Source organism: Schistosoma mansoni, chromosome 6 (assembly GCF_000237925.1).
Source record: "Schistosoma mansoni strain Puerto Rico chromosome 6, complete genome".
NCBI classification, from domain to species: Eukaryota; Metazoa; Platyhelminthes; class Trematoda; order Strigeidida; family Schistosomatidae; genus Schistosoma; species Schistosoma mansoni.
Window position 1 is genome coordinate 11523711 of NC_031500.1, and position 16896 is coordinate 11540606.

Genomic DNA, 16896 nt, shown 5'->3' on the forward strand with positions numbered 1-16896 from the left:
TTGACCATTCGACAATGATTTTCAATGTCGCTCAATCAGAAATTATAATGATGATTAGAAGGGGGATTATTTTCAATATTTTGAGATGTTCACTTGAGTGATTATGTGATTAGTGAGATATATTTGTACAATTTAGTTAGAATGAATCGAATGTGTGTGTATGTGAATATTGTGAACTGATGGATGTGGTTAATATGATGAAGTGACAATAGTTATGGAATGATTGTAGATAGGGATTTGAGATATTAGTTTCATTTTAGTTGTAGTGGTAAATGATACATCACTGTTTATCCATAGGTTGGAATGATAAATGTTTGTGCATTGATAGGGTAAGTACAATTGAATAATATACTTTCGTATTTTGAAATTGTATAAGTTTTCATGTCATTATGGTTGATTGTGGGTAGTTTCATCAAGTGTGCTAGACTTCCGGTTACAAAAATCAGACTGATCTCAATCGAGTTGTTTGAATGTAGTGAAATGACTGATTTGAACAATCAGTTACTGAATGCTTTCATGGTGGTCTAGCTTCAATTGACTCATGGTAGATAATTAATCAATATTTGATTCAGAATAAACCCGGACAGTATAATCGATAAATAAGAAGAATATAACGCTTATATGAAGGAACGGTCCGGTAAAGTAAGGGAAGCATTCCTACAATTCAATAACATCTCGAACTCAAAACAACTATCAAAAAACATCAAAGTCAGAATCTCCAATACAAAAGTCAAGACAGTTCTATTGTATTGAGCTGTAACTTCGAGAACTACTACATTCATCATCAAAGATGTAAGTAAGTAAGCCCTAACTTGAAATCCTGAAATGAAGAAGAAGAGGTGTACACAAAAGAATATATTATGCCAGAAATTCAAGGCAAACATCAAGATCATGAATAACACTTAGTAATAATTAGAAATACTAGTCCAGGACAGAGCTGGTTAGTGGTCCATACCTCATGAGGAGTAACAGGCTTAAATAAAGTACTAAGTACGTAATATGAGATAATATTTGACATGGATAGGATATTATAATGATAATCACTTCTACAGAACTTATTCACAATCAAACTAGCAAAAAGAAATAACAATAAAGGAAAAAACACATCAACATTGTATTAGAAAAAAAACTATATGACGTTTCATGGATCGATTAATTAGTCAATAATTTTTTTTGGTTATAAGTAAACAGTTAAATTAAACGAATCAGATCCAAAAAGGTAGTTAGTGGGTGGATAACAAAGTGAGATATTTTTTATATACAATTTGTATCTGGTTAGTTGATAAAAAAATATTGTCAAACTGAATTCAGAAGGGGTTTTGTGGAAAATTAAGTATTTTCATAGTTGAAATCATGAGTCAATTGAAGCTAGACCACTATGGAAAACCTGGAAGAACTGGACGGCCGTTTCGTCCTATTATGGGACTCCTCAGCAGTGCGCATCCACGATCCCGCACTCGCGAGACTCGCGCCCAGGACCTATCAGTCTTGCGCGCGAGCACTTAACCAATAGACCACTGAGCCAGGCGGCATCCAACGATGTTAATGTCTAACCTCAACCAATCCACAATTTTGAGCAACCATTCACCAATTGTCTTCAGTAAGTTGATATCTCTACAATAGACTTGGTAGAACTCCACTGGTCACTGCTTCCCACTAGAACTCACGGATATATCTCTTGAAGTCAGTCACTAGTAATCATATGATTTTAGATCAGAAGGGGTTTTGTGGAGAATTTAGTATTTTCATAGTTGAAATCATGAGTCGATTGAACCTAGACCAGTGGTTTATGCTCAGTGCTCTATCGGTTAAGTTTTGTAAAAGCGACGGCCCAGTAGATCCGGCAGTATCTGATATCAAGTGCGGGATCGTGGATGCGCACTGCTGAGGAGTCCCATAACCATTCATTAAAGCTTTACAGTTCTTTCAGGTTTTCCATGGTGGTCTAACTTCAATTGACTCATGATTTCAACTATGAAAAAACTGAATTCAGTTGAAATGCAGGAAAACTTAATAAAATTCTGACTGAATAGAAAAGTAAACAATGTAAACTTTAATGAATGGTTAAAATTAACTGGTATCAAGCATGTAAAGGCAAAATGTTCTTTATCAGGAAAGTTATTGCACATAAGTTGGTTGGAAACTTTGCTTAATCTCAGTTTCATGTTAGTTAACATTCACCATCAGAGGATACTTGTAACTTTGAAAGGATAAATACTTTTTGGGGATTTGAAACCAGTTCACCTAGTTTCACAGGTTGAGACGTTTCCATTGGACTATTTCTACCACAACTGACCTCTTGTAGAACAGAGGTATTTACATTGATTTATCAATGAGTAGGTGGTAATGGCCAATGTAATGTTTGTTTACTGATCAGTGAAAACAGGATTCTATCAATCAAGTTATTATGTAACTTGATCCTCAAGATATTCCTTTTTAATTCATAATTAATTTTCTAATATGTTTGATCCACTTTACATGACTTTATAGTTTCGGCAGTAATTCTCATGTACAATTATGGGCGTGCACTGTTGAGAGGAGTCCGAATTAAAATGATATAACACATATACATACAGTGATTGTCATCATCATGATCTAACCACACTGAAAATTTGAAGACTGTATTTGTCACAGATTGATCTTATTTGGGATATAGTTATCATCAGTGATATCAAATAATCTTTGCTCTTTATCGTAAATTAATTGTAGTTGAAACTGTACCACTGTACCATTACTCAGTAGTCCTAATATTTAATCGTTGACCATTAAACATAAAGACTCTAGGTTCAATCTTTGGTAGGCTTGTGTGTAAGAGCACTACTGAGAAATTCCACACTAGAATGAAACAGTGTCCAAATATAAGCCAAGTTCAAATATGCAAAAGATTAAATATGAAAGAGAGAGAGACGGCAATTTATTTTTCATCTTTCTAATATTTAATCTATTCTTTATAATAAATATGATTTATAGTAAAATTTTACACATTTTTGTGTATGTACCATGTATCATTGAACAATAAAGTATACTTACTACTAGAGATTTGAAGAACATTTCAAAAATGATGAAGATTTACAATCCAGATGAACACTTACTGGTATTGTGTTGTTTGAACTACCAGATAGTATAATGGCAGAGCTTTCATTGTTATTCTGAATAATACTTGTATTTATTATCAGTTGATCAGTTAAAGGTCAATTAATGGATCACAAGACCAGAGGTCAATAGATAGAGATAATTAACATAAATGTAACAATTAAATGAAATGATAATTAGTCATTAAACAAGACTATCGGAATGGATTGATAGATTTGAGTGATTGAAGAGCTCAATTCTACATGAAATAAGCATTGATGATGTTGTCCAAAATGATAATGAAATGTCTGCAATTTTTAATCAGTTAACTCAAGGAAGAGTAAACCTCCAACAAAAAAACACTTTAGTAATAATAATAATAATAATAATAGAAAGATGAGATCGTTCGATTAGAAGGTGGACTATACAAATCTCGATTTGGTTAATAAGTTAAACTAGAAATTATCAATATAGGATTGTGAGGTTTGCTAAGTTTTAATTGAGATCATGAATCGATTAATATTAGACCACTGTTGAAAACTTGAGAGCACCGAACAACCGTTTCGTCTTAGTATGCAACTCCTAAGTAGTGCGTATCCGCGACCCCGCACGTGGGGCTCGAACCCATGATCTTCGGTCACGCACGCGAACACTTAACCTTTAGACCATTGAACCGAAATTCAACGGTGTTAATGCCTAACACTGATTGGTTCATGATCTCAACAATCTTCACAACTCTGTATTGATAATTGTCACGTGCTCACTAGTAACTAACTTCGAGAGGTAATTCTCAGAGTTCTAGTGAGAAGCCAGTGGAATAATTCCGCATCAGGCGTGAGGCAGTTACCCACCGAAGACAATGGAAGATGGTCGCTCAATATCGTGGATTGGTTGAAGTTAGACATCAAGACCATTAGATTCCGGCTCAGTGGGCCGAATTTTAAATGTTCGAGTGCGAGACCGAAGGTCTTAGGTTCGAGTCTCGCACACGGAGTCGTGGTTGTGCATTGTTGGGGAGTCTCATACTAGGGTGAGACGGTTGTCCAATGCTCTCAGGTTTTAAATGGTGGTCTAACGTTAATTGGTTCATGATTCCAATTAAAAATTAGGGATTATCACTTTTAATATATTAAATAGTTCATTTCTTAGCTAATACGATCTGGAATGAACCAGTGGTATTAATTTATCGATTACATTGGTTAATCACTAACCTATATTCCAGATTAGTTGATATTGAAAGTGTGAACAATCGCGTCCAAACTATTCATTTTTATTCAATTCTGTGTGAGGTTGTAGATGTATATAACAGTGAAGTGATATATTTTAAGAATAAGGAATTGTCTAATGCTCCTTGATTTACAGTAGTTCTTGAATGAAATAAAAAAACCAATAATCGAACTAAGTGAACCTTTTGGATGAAAACCGTACAACTATATTATTTACTTAAAAAAATGACGACATTGTGAGTTAACTGAGGTTAGAAATACAAACTGTATGACAACGGTCTAGTGATCTAAAGGTTATGCACCCATCTCAATGCCCAAAATTCATAGACTCAATCCTTGATTAGACCGTGGGTGCGCACTGCTAACGAGTCTCAAACTAGGACGAAACAGCGGCGCAGTGGTTTCGAATTTTCAATTATTGTCTGACTAAGGTCAGTCCGTAATGTAAACTGTGAAAATTCTATATTCCCCTCCAAATCCTTATACTGATACTATACTTTTAGTCATAAATTGAGTGATCGATAAAACGATTTTTAAGGGGAAAAAAATTTATGTTTCTATGTTGCAAACCAACAACAGAGGGGCATAGTTTCATAATAAAAAAAAGAGAAACAACCGTGCAATGACACTGAAAACTGTATTATATATTATTGAAAAAAACCCATAACTAGAATTGATAATATCACAATATGATGATGATTATGTATATCTAATGGATTTTGTAATGATGAAAACTAATATTGACTAAAAAAAGTTTCACACAATAGTTCTATGTGTAAAACGAGCAAGTATACATAAACATGATAAATAATCTTCTTGTATACATATAGATATACATAAAAACCTTGTTAGGTCTTGTAAATCTGGGTATCATTGTATCTGTATTAAATTTGTTATGAATCACTTTTAGTATTGGTGAACTTTTTTTTAGTTTTTAATATGGATGGTAACTTTTATATTCATTTATTCCAGAAAGATATTGATTATTTAGTGTGACATTATCAATAATAGTCATTTATATGTGATGTATTAGCTCTTAGTAATTCACCTTTATTGTTTTGTTTCATTCATTCTTGAACTACTGTGAAATCAACCTCTTCCTTTGAATTCTGTTAGATTGATTTATGGTGAAGTTATTATCTTTAATGTGAAAGATATTTGAAATCACTTCATTACTTACTACTTACGCCTGTTACCCCTCGTCGAGGAGCATAAGCCGCTCACCAGCATTCTCCATCCAACTCTGTCTTCAACAAACCTTTCCAGTTTTTTCCAGTTAACATTCATCCTTTTCATATCTGCTTTTATTTCCCGACGAAATGTGTTCTTTGGCCTTCCTCTTTTCCGCTTCCCTTCAGGATTCCAAGTTAGAGCTTGCCTTGTAATGCACAATGGTGATTTCCTTAATGTATGTCCCATCCACTCCCAACGTTTTTATCTAGTTTCCTCTTCAGCTGGAAATTGATTTGTTCTCTCCCATAAAACGCTGTTGCTGATAGTACCCGGCCAATGAATGTTAAGTATTTTGCGAAGACAACTGTTTATAAATACTTGTACCTTCTTGACGATGAATGTAGTAGTTCTCCACGTTTTAGCTCCGTACAGTAGGACTGTCTTGACGTTCGTATTGAAGATTCTCACTTTGAAGTTAGTTGACAGTTGTTTGGAGTTCCATATGTTCTTCAATTGTAGAAATGCTGCCCTTGCTTTGCCAATCCTCGCCTTCACATCTGCGTCCGATCCTCCTTGTTTATCAATGATGCTTCCCAGGTACGTGAATGTTTCCACCTCTTCCAGAGTTTCTCCATCAAATGTGATTGGGTTGGTGTTCTTCGTGTTGTATTTGGGAATCTTGCTTTTATCTTTGTGTATGTTGAGGCCTATTGATGCAGAGACTGCTGCTACATTTTCTGTCTTCATCTGCATTTGTTCGTGTGTATGAGATAGGAGGGCTAGGTCATCTGCGAAGTTCAAATCATCTAAATGATTCTGAGATGTCCATTGTATTCCATGGAAATCACTTCAACAATAGAATTAAAATGTATCCACTCAAAATGAAATACCAAGAGCTTTACCATATTCCATCTACATATCCATTTTATTATACAACGAAAATCATGTCAGAATACAAGAATAAATTGAAACGTGAACAAGTTGAAAATGAAAAACTATAATAATACTTATGTAATCACTATACTTATGGTAGACTATCAATTATAAAGTAGCTTGTGAATCGAATCAAATATGGATACATAAGATGGTGGAGAAGATTTGTAGCTCATGTCAACAAGAACCAATCAACATCGAGGTGCACAGGACAAGCTGTGAATCACATGTTGGGAAATTCAAACACTTCAATTCTACCCGAAGTTTGTGCTGATGATGTCGTTCAGAAGGACGATAAAAGCTCCACGACCAAACCATCCAGCTTAGAGAACAAAACTCCATCAAAATGGATACATGAAAAATGATTTGTCTTCAATTATGTTAATCAGTAAAAAAATTAGATTTTTATATCGTTTAATAAAGGAATCGTTACAATATAGAGATATTCTAGAAGAAAAGCTATTTGATCTTTAGTATAATGTCATAGACATTTGATAATCGGTATTTTTATCTTTTTAATGAATAATATACTTAAACCATGACTTGATTAGAAGCAAAATATAAAACAAAATGAAGTGTTACTTTGTAGATCGATCAATACTTTGCACAAATAAATCAATATCTCCATCAACTGACTCATATCTTGATCTCATGACCAACAAAATTGGTATAGATAATGTGTACCATATTGAGACAAATGATAGCGCTGAATGGATTCTTCTCATTGTTTTTTTTAATAGTTGAATTTATGAGTCGATCTAAGCTAGACTATCATTGAAAACCTGGAAGCACTGTTTGATGGCCGTCTCATCCTAGTATGAGACTCCTCAACAGTGCACATCCACAATCCCAGATGCGGAACTCGAATTTAATACCTTCGGTTTCGCGTGCCAACGTTTAACCTCTAGACCAGTGAGTCAACATTCAATGGTGTTAATATCTAACTTCAATCAATCCATGAGTGGTTGCGCAACCATTCACTCATTGTATGAGATAGATACCTGTCTCTACCAGACACGAATTGGACTCCACTGATCTTTTTATTGTATCAGAAAAAAAAGTTTGAGTTTCAATGATTAGTCATGAATTTAAATTGGCATCAGTTTTAGTAATCAGCTGATTATCTATTATTAACGTATGATGTGTTATTTATTTTTAAGGAAGAAATATCATTTGGAATGCGATATTCATACAAATAGATCACTCGGTTGTGACTAATATCATTGTCAGTAATATATTCTTCATCAAACTTGTGTTGTTTGGTCTCATATTTGATTCTAGTAAATTTTTCTTATGAATTAAAAAAAAAACTTTAAAAACTAATGTAAAGCATGAATCAATCAAGTCTGATTAGTTTTATAGATTAAGTAAAAATGGCTATCAAATGAGTCAAACACTTGTTACCATTGGATAAAACAAATGTTTCGGCTCACATTGTTAAAACTATCCAACTTTCAGTATAAACAAAGATGGATGGTGACTAGCAGTGGAATCCAGGACGCGCGTTTCGTCTCATTTGGGACTCGTCAGCTGGACGTACCTGCACATCCCAGAGTGAATGTTCAATTCGGGACTCAAAACCAGCACCGTTGGCTTCAAACGTCATCACATAATCCACTCAGCTACTGAGTCCTGATAGTCAATTGCTTGTGCAATGGGGTGAAGTTTAAATTCACTTGGTTTTGTTTGTTTGAATCTTCCCATTGATGTTTTAGGACTGCAATTGATCAGGCTCATATTGGCATGTGTATACTGTGCGTATTGCCTCGATATAGCCTTAATTCACAAGCATTGTAAGCAAAGATGGATAGTGGCTAACAGTGGAATCCAGGACGCGCGTTTGGTCTTATTTGCGACGCGATGGCGTTTGAAGCGAAAGGTACTGGGTTCGAGTCACAGAGTGAACATCAAATCTGAGATGCAGGTACATCTAGCTGATGAGTCCCAAATAAAATGAAACGTGAGTCCTGGATTCCACTTCTAGCCATCATCCATCTTTGCTTATAATACTTGTGACTTCATGCAATATCAAGGCAATTCAAACAGGATGTACATATGCCAACAAGAGACTGATCAACTGCAGTCCTATCTATCATTGTGAAGATTCAAACAAACAACAACAAATAAATTTATCCAACTTTCATTGAAATATACATGATCGAAAACATTTGTCATTGAAATTAATTGTTTATCTAATCAATCTTTATATCAACTACTATAATTAACAACAATGAATATTTCCAGATGTTTGAAATCTACAAAACAAGCTTAAAGAAGGAAGCTTACTACATTTGTACTTGTATAACTCTATAATCTGTCACATAATGATAGTCTTGGTCAACATTCATGAATTTATATCTTGTTCAATGAACAGAATCGAGTACAATCGAATGTTGTCAATAGTATCAACATGAAAGTATCATTGGCAATAAATACTACCAATCAGTTCAAATGAAATGTCCTAATCCTCACTCAAGTAAACAAAATTGAACATTAACAACGTTGGATGCCAGCTCAGTGGTCTATCGGTTAAGGGCTTTGGCTCGAGACTGGTAGGTCCTGGGTTCGAATCTCGCAAGTGCGCGACCGTGGACGCTCACTGCTGAGGAGTCCCATAATGGGACGAAACGGCCGTCCAGTGTTTCCAGGTTTTCGATAATGGTCTAGCTTCAATTGACTCACGCTTTCAACTATGAAAATTGATTTTTCTTAAAAAAAAGTATGCAGAGAATTTCGTCTTGTTACTTTTTGAAATAGAAAGAAAATTTCATCGATTTACATCATCAATATAATTTATGGTGGATTGATGGTTACACATGAAATATCACTAAAAAGAAATAGTCCATATACTATCCATTTATTCTTCACTATTTGTATAAATACCAATGGACAATAGGAATATGATCATTAACTGAAAAATCATTTTAGTTAGTACAGACGATTTTTGAAAAGTGTTGAATTACATTGTTTACATTACAAATTGACGTTAGTCAGATAAACGTTGGAAAGCAGAAATCATTGAACAATTATTTGATCGTAGATGTGGGGATCCTGAGTTATGCTCATAGATGAGTTTATCAGAGATCTAACTATGGACTTTGAGATCTTGTAACGAGGTCTTATAATTTCCGAAATCTGAGTTGTGATCCACTAGTTTATATCACTAAATTTTGTCAATTCATGTTCTTAGGTAACCATCTCTCAATGCCAATAAACTTCAGTGATTATGGCTTCGCACTAAAACTTTGGGAATTATCTCTCAGTAAATTAGTCACTAATGGGAACATATGTACAGATTTTTCCATTTCATAGTTTACATCACCAAATGAAAGTACATTTCCTAGTATTAATTAATATATCACGTTAGAAATATCATTGAAAGGTATCCTTGTCATATTAACCAAGTATATATGTATTATTCACTAAGATTGATCAAACATTAGATTAAAGGGAATGAGATCACATAATACAGTATAATTTATTTATTTGGCATTTAACACTATCCCACAATTTCCTGTGACTGGATTATCTCGAAATATTCACTTTAATGGATCAAATTATTATCAAGTCAATATATCTAGCATATCAAAAGAGTCGATCAAAAATAGTATATTGTGTAAAGTTTGTTTGGTAAGAAAATACCCCTGAATATATATAGAAATGAATCATAATGAGCAAATGGCTCATTCATTGACTAAAAAAGTGTGTGAAAGACTTTTGAGATTTTATATAACAGACTAAATTTAGTTAATTAATCACCGAAAACCAAGGAGTACTGGTGAGCTATTTCATCCTGAGTCAAAGTTATTGAATGATGCCTTATCACAAATTTGTCAGGGATCAAACCAAGAATCTGTAAGTCTTACGGGGAAAGCTTAATCCTTGGAGCTATTAAATTTGCTTCCGGTGGCACGATTTTAATTGCAATCATTTTCGTGATGTCGTCTGACAATCATTCAGTGTCAATGATGGCAACTATCATATTAACGACGTGTCCAGCAGAACTCCACCAGTCGTGACTTCTCATATGAACTTCGAGAACATCTTGAAGTAAATCAAAAGTGAACTGACTATTATAGTTTATTTGGGAGGAATTTATGAAGATTTCTTTGTTTTCATTATATAATGATAACTCGTTTCAGAATGAGTCCCTCGTCACAAAACACCATTCTGAACACTACATAAATCGTATGATCAGGTGATTCAAGTAGAAAGTTGTATCTTTTACATTCACTTAAGTTAAGAGTAAAAACATAGTAATCCTGTTTTGTTATTGGCTCGAATAAATTTAAACACATATGAAACATTGAATTACTAGTTATCTAGCTTTTAAATATTGTGCTTGTTACGGAGACAAACTAGTTCAATCAATCATTAGTTCCTTACAGATTGTTCTTCAGTGGATGTCAGTTTATACTGAAAAAATTACTTTGACTCATTCCAGTTTTACGATTTTTCTACTTACCATGGCTATAATTTTGTGCGTTACACGGTTAATAATCGAACACTTTATACGTTTATTAATTACTTTATAAATGTCGAATCCTATTCTAATTACTTGGCTTACAACCCGATTCTAATTCAAGTGTAAAAATCCCAGATTTTTAAGTTATGTGGGAATAGTTTCTACTGTCTGAAGAATTTGGTTCCTCACTTTATTTAGCGGATAATTAATAGCACAGTAGACTATTGAAAATAATAGACTAATGTTTGAATTCATTTTGTATTGTTTGTTTGAATCTTCACAATGATAGATAAGACTACAATTGATCAGTCTCTTGTTGGGATATGTACATCCTGTTTGAATTGCCTTGATATTGCATGAAGTCACAAGCATTATAAACAAAGATGAATGATGGCTAGAAGTGGAATCCAGGACTCACGTTTCGTTCTATTTGGGACTCGTCAGCTGGATGAACATGCGTTCTGGATTCCACTGTTGGCCACCATTCATCTTCATTTATGGTGGAATAATTTTTAGTTTGCGACCTTTACCAACTAAATAGACAAAGATTTCGACTAGGATAGTCTCAATAATCTGTGAAGTGTCCTTGAGGAAAACAGAGAAATAAATTTTTGGAAGATTGGACAATGCAATGTTGTTTCATAGGAGACTTCGTTGAAATCATGTGAAAATTTCAAAACAATGAGAAAAAAGCTTTTTTACAACCAGTCAAATATCCGTTTCTTAGTAAGTGTTTGGATTATGCCGTTGTTGATTTTTAGGACTGAATTTTGATTAGTCTTAGCGAATCTGCACTGCGTACGGATTGTTTTGATAAAGTTATTTTTCACGAATCTTTCTTGAGAATAGCTGAATTGGGGCTAGTAGTAGCATTCAAGACTAGCGTTTTGTCTAGTTTACTCCTCGTCAGGTAGATGTACCTGGATTTCAGGGTTAATGCTCAAACTCAGTAACTTTAGCTTTTAATGTTCAAAGAGTCATTCACTGACCTACTGAATTCAAAAGACACTAATTTAGTGAATGGGTATAGTGTTTATATCATGATAACCAAAAGCTGATAACAATTTAGTCTTGGATATTAAAAATGAGAATGCGCGAACCATTCTTCTTAATAATAATAATAGTAATAATAATATAACTATTATACTCGTTATACAAGTGAGTAGCTCTCTGGACTCAGTAACTCATTGAGCAATGAGTTAAGCATTTGAAACTAAGGGTATTTTGTTCAAGTTCTGATATATACACCAAGACAGTAGGATACAGCAATTATGTCTATCATATGAGTCCCAAAGTGAGAGAGACGCTTATCCTAGATTCTACCGTTCACCATCTACTTTAAAATATAACAGTCTCAGTTTAATTTTTATTCTCTGATCAGTCATTTTTTAGAGAGAGAATTTTCTTTTTCATACAAAATTCCATTATATATTTCCGTTGTTTAAATTAACAATATTCAAACTTACAATTGATATATTAGAAAAAGGAGGAAGATTAAAGTGGAATACTTTTCTGCAAGTAACCCCCCCCCTCGGTCGGTCATATGACAATAGTCATGATAGTTGCTACATAGATCACATTTTTATAGATCAATAAATATATATACTGTAATACAAACTGTACCCTTTGATAATATCTATGTCTTTTAAGGAATGTGGTTTGGGAATGATATTCTATTTTTATATAATATATAATATTGATCTTTAATATATCAGTCAGTCAATCAGTTAAAAGTTACATAGAATCTGGAACATATATTGGATCAGTTCAATTTACTATAACTTCTTATCATAAAGAAATGAAATTAAGATGAATATCGAAGAACAAATATACTTAATAACATTATCAGTGGTAATAGAATTCCATTCAATATAGTGAATATGAATTGAGAAAAACAAATTAATACATAGAAAACAATGTATAAAGTCTAAATTCACTTAGTATTGTTTGTTTGAATCTTCCCATTGATGTTTAGGACTGCAACTGGTTAGTCTCTTATTGGCAGATGTTCATACTGTGCGTATTGCATCGATATAACCTAAATTCACAAGCATGGTAAGCAAAGATGGATAGTGGCTAGCAATGGGGTGAAGTCATTGCACAAGCAAGTGGCTATCAGAACTCAGTGGCCGAGTGGTTAACGCGAAAGGTACTGGGTTCGAGTCTCAGAGTGAACATCAAATCTGAGATGCAGGTACATCCAGCTGACTATTCCCAAATAGGACGAAACGCGTGTCCTGGATTCCACTGCTAGCCACTATCCATCTTTGCTTACAATGTATAAAGTCGCTTAAAATCTTTTGATTTAAGGGAAGATGAAGAATGGATACATTTCCTTCCTAGTTATAGATTTTTAATTCATGTCACATATATTTCTCCAACCATTTATCACGATGTAGAAAAAGTGAAATAATAACTGTTGTAGTGAAACATAAATATCCTGAAGATTTTTTGAATATAATTTTTATTAACAAACTGACTCCAATTGATGAATCACTTAAAAAAATATTTGTTTCATCCAAATATAGTGTTCCATAAGAATGTTGATTCTAAAGGCTTACCAAAGATTTAATCTAGGACTTTCAGATTGGACATTAAGTATGGGATCTTCAATTGTTGATTTTGACCACAACTTACTACACTTCACAATTTTAGTCTAAACTGACCAAGTATATTGCGATTATAGAGAAATTTGAAAGGGAACACTAAAGAGATTTGGTTTAAAATTTTTTTATTGATAATACAGTCACGAGTAATATAAGGAGGATCTAGAGATTCTAAAAATGATGAATAAGGTATTTAGTTTAATAGAGTAGTTTAATGAGTTGTTTATTCTTTTTTTTTCAGGATAATTAAATCATGGGACAACATGGACTGGGAGAAACGAACGAAAATGGCGGAGATTTGCAAACCTGTGTGCTTTCAGTAAACTGGTCATAGGTGGCACTATATTCCCACACAAAAAAAACATACACAAAGCCACTTGGATTTCACCGGATCACACTACACAGAACCAAATTGACTATATCTGTATCAACAAAAAGTTCAGGAGGACGATGGAGGTTATGATAGTCAGGAGAGGAGCTGATATAGCATCAGATAATCACTTGCTGGTCGCTAAGATGAAACTGAAACTGAAGAAGCACTGGACAATGGGACGGACAACATCACAAAAGTTTAATAAGGCTTTTCTTCGGGATACTGAAAAACCCAACAAATTCAAGATAGCCCTCAACAATACGTTCCAGGCCTTTCATGATCTACTCAATGGAGAGGGAACTACTATGGAACGCAACTGGGAAGAGATCAAGGAGGCAATCACTTCAACATGTTGGAAGGAATGGATCACTGTTGATACACTGGATAAGATTGAGGAAAGGACGAACAAGAAGGCAGCAGTCAGTATCAGCCCAACAAGAACAGAAAAAACCAACTCACATGCCGAATACACAGAAGCAAACAAGCAAGTGAAGAGGAGCATTAGAACCGACAAACGTAAATATGTGGAAGATTTAGTAACGACAGCGGAAAAGGCTACAAGAGAAGGAAACATGAGGCAATTGTATGATGCAACAAACAAACCCGCTGGAAATTATCGTAGGCCAGAACGATCAGTGAAGAGCAAGGAAGGCGAAGTAATCACCGACATTGAAGAACAACGAAACAGGTGGGTAGAACACTTCAAAGAACTCTTGAATCGACCAGCTCCACTGAACCCACCCAACATCGAAGCAGCACCCAAGAACCTCCCAATCGATGTTGGCCCACCAACAATTGAAGAGATCAGCATGGCCATTAGACAAATCAAGAGCGGCAAAGCAGCGGGACCAGACAACATCCCGGCAGAGGCACTGAAAGCAAATGTAGCAACAACTGCCAAGATACTACACATCCTCTTCAGTAAGATTTGGGATGAAGAACAAGTACCAATAGACTGGAAAAAAGGACTTCTCATCAAGATACCAAAGAAAGGCGATCTTAGCAAGTGCGACAACTACAGAGGCATCACTCTTCTCTCAATACCAGGAAAAGTCTTCAACAGAGTATTGTTAAACAGGATGAAGGATTCCGTGGACGCCCAAATTCGAGATCAACAAGCTGGATTTCGTAAGGATAGATCGTGTACAGACAAAACCACCATTCTACGTATCATTGTGGAACAATCAATCGAATGGAATTCATCACTGTACATCAACTTCATTGACTACGAGAAGGCATTTGATAGCGTGGACAGGACAACACTATGGAGGCTTCTTCGACACTACGGCGTGCCTGAGAAGATAGTCAATATCATACGGAACTCCTATGATGGATAAAACTACCAAATTATTCATGGAGGACAACTCACCGACTCATTCGAGGTAGAGACCGTTGTTAGGCAAGGTTGCTTACTCTCACCCTTTCTCTTTCTCCTGGTGATCGACTGGATCATGAAGACGTCAGCATCTGGAGGAAAGCACGGGATACAGTGGACAGGTAAGATGCAGCTGGAAGATTTAGACTTCGCAGATGATCTGGCTCTTCTATCACACACGCAACAACAAACGTAGGAGAAGACGACCAATGTAGCAGCAGCCTCAGCAGCAGTAGGTCTCAATATAAACAAATGGAAAAGCAAGACTCTCCGATACAATACAGAATGCTCCAATCGAATTACACTTGACGGAGAAGCTTTGGAGGATGTGGAAAACTTTACATATAATAATAATATCTGGGCAGCATCATTGATGAACACGGTGGATCAGATGCAGATGTGAGGGCGAGGATCGGCAAATCAAGAGCAGCATATTTACAACTGAAAAACATCTAGAACTCACAACAACTGTCAATCAACACCAAGATCAGAATTTTCAATAGGAATGTCAAGTCAGTTCTACTGTATGGGGCGGAATCTTGGAGAACTACGAAAGCAATCATCCAGAAGATATAGGTGTTTATTAACAGTTGTCTACGCAAGATACTTCGGATCCGTTTGTCAGACACTATCAGCAACAAGTTACTGTGTGAGAGAACAAACCAGATTAGTAATAACCTATAAACAAATAATCTTGAAATGCATACAATTATACTAATTGTCAGAAGGAAAATTTGTCTTTAAACTAGTAATCATTATACCGAGTTATTATATTACAAGATCAATAATTCCAAGAGTTTAATTTGGCATAGTAAAACCATTCATATTATAATAATTGGTAAACATAGATACCTAGATTAAGGACAATTTCCTTTATTTATTCATTGAAAAGTGGTTTTCAATTGAAATTATTTACAACATTTACATACATTGTCAGCTGATATGGTTTAATGTACATTCATAAACTGTTCCTTTTTCTTTATAAATGTTGTGTATAATGATAGTACTACTACTACTACTACTACTACTACTAATAATAATAATAATAATAATAATGAACCAATTTGTTTTATTCAAGTACATAGTTCATTGTTCAGTTGTACTTCACGAAATCAAATTTTATCAGTGTCTCTAAAATTGATTTGCTTTGCAGAGTTTAGTTTATTGTAGTGTATTGTTTTCTGTATGTTTTTTTGTGATCTATGAGATTGATTGTTTGAGAATACGATAATATATCGAACATCGTATAAACTATGAGTTGGATGGTTTAATTAGGGAGCTTTCATTTTCGTCCTGAACAATATCTTCAGTGAACTTTTTAGTTATTCTCCATGTGTTATATCGGTTTATTCCGACAGCCTTGTATGTGGCTAGATGTTTTTGTAGGTTTTGTTGTCTTTATTTACCTTTAGATTCACGTTGACTGTCTTTATAGACTGACCTATGGGTTTGTCATTGAAATATTATCACTGGTATCAATTGATTGAGACAACCATGGACACGAATTTAACTAGTAAAACGTTAAAATGTTCAGTCGACGAAACCCCAAGAGTGCCAGAGAATTTTTAAAAACATGAGATTCAGACGGGTTAACAACTAACAGACACATTGACATTGACTCTGTCTATGAGCTCGATCGGAATAGGTAGACCAATAACGAGGGTGATTGAAGG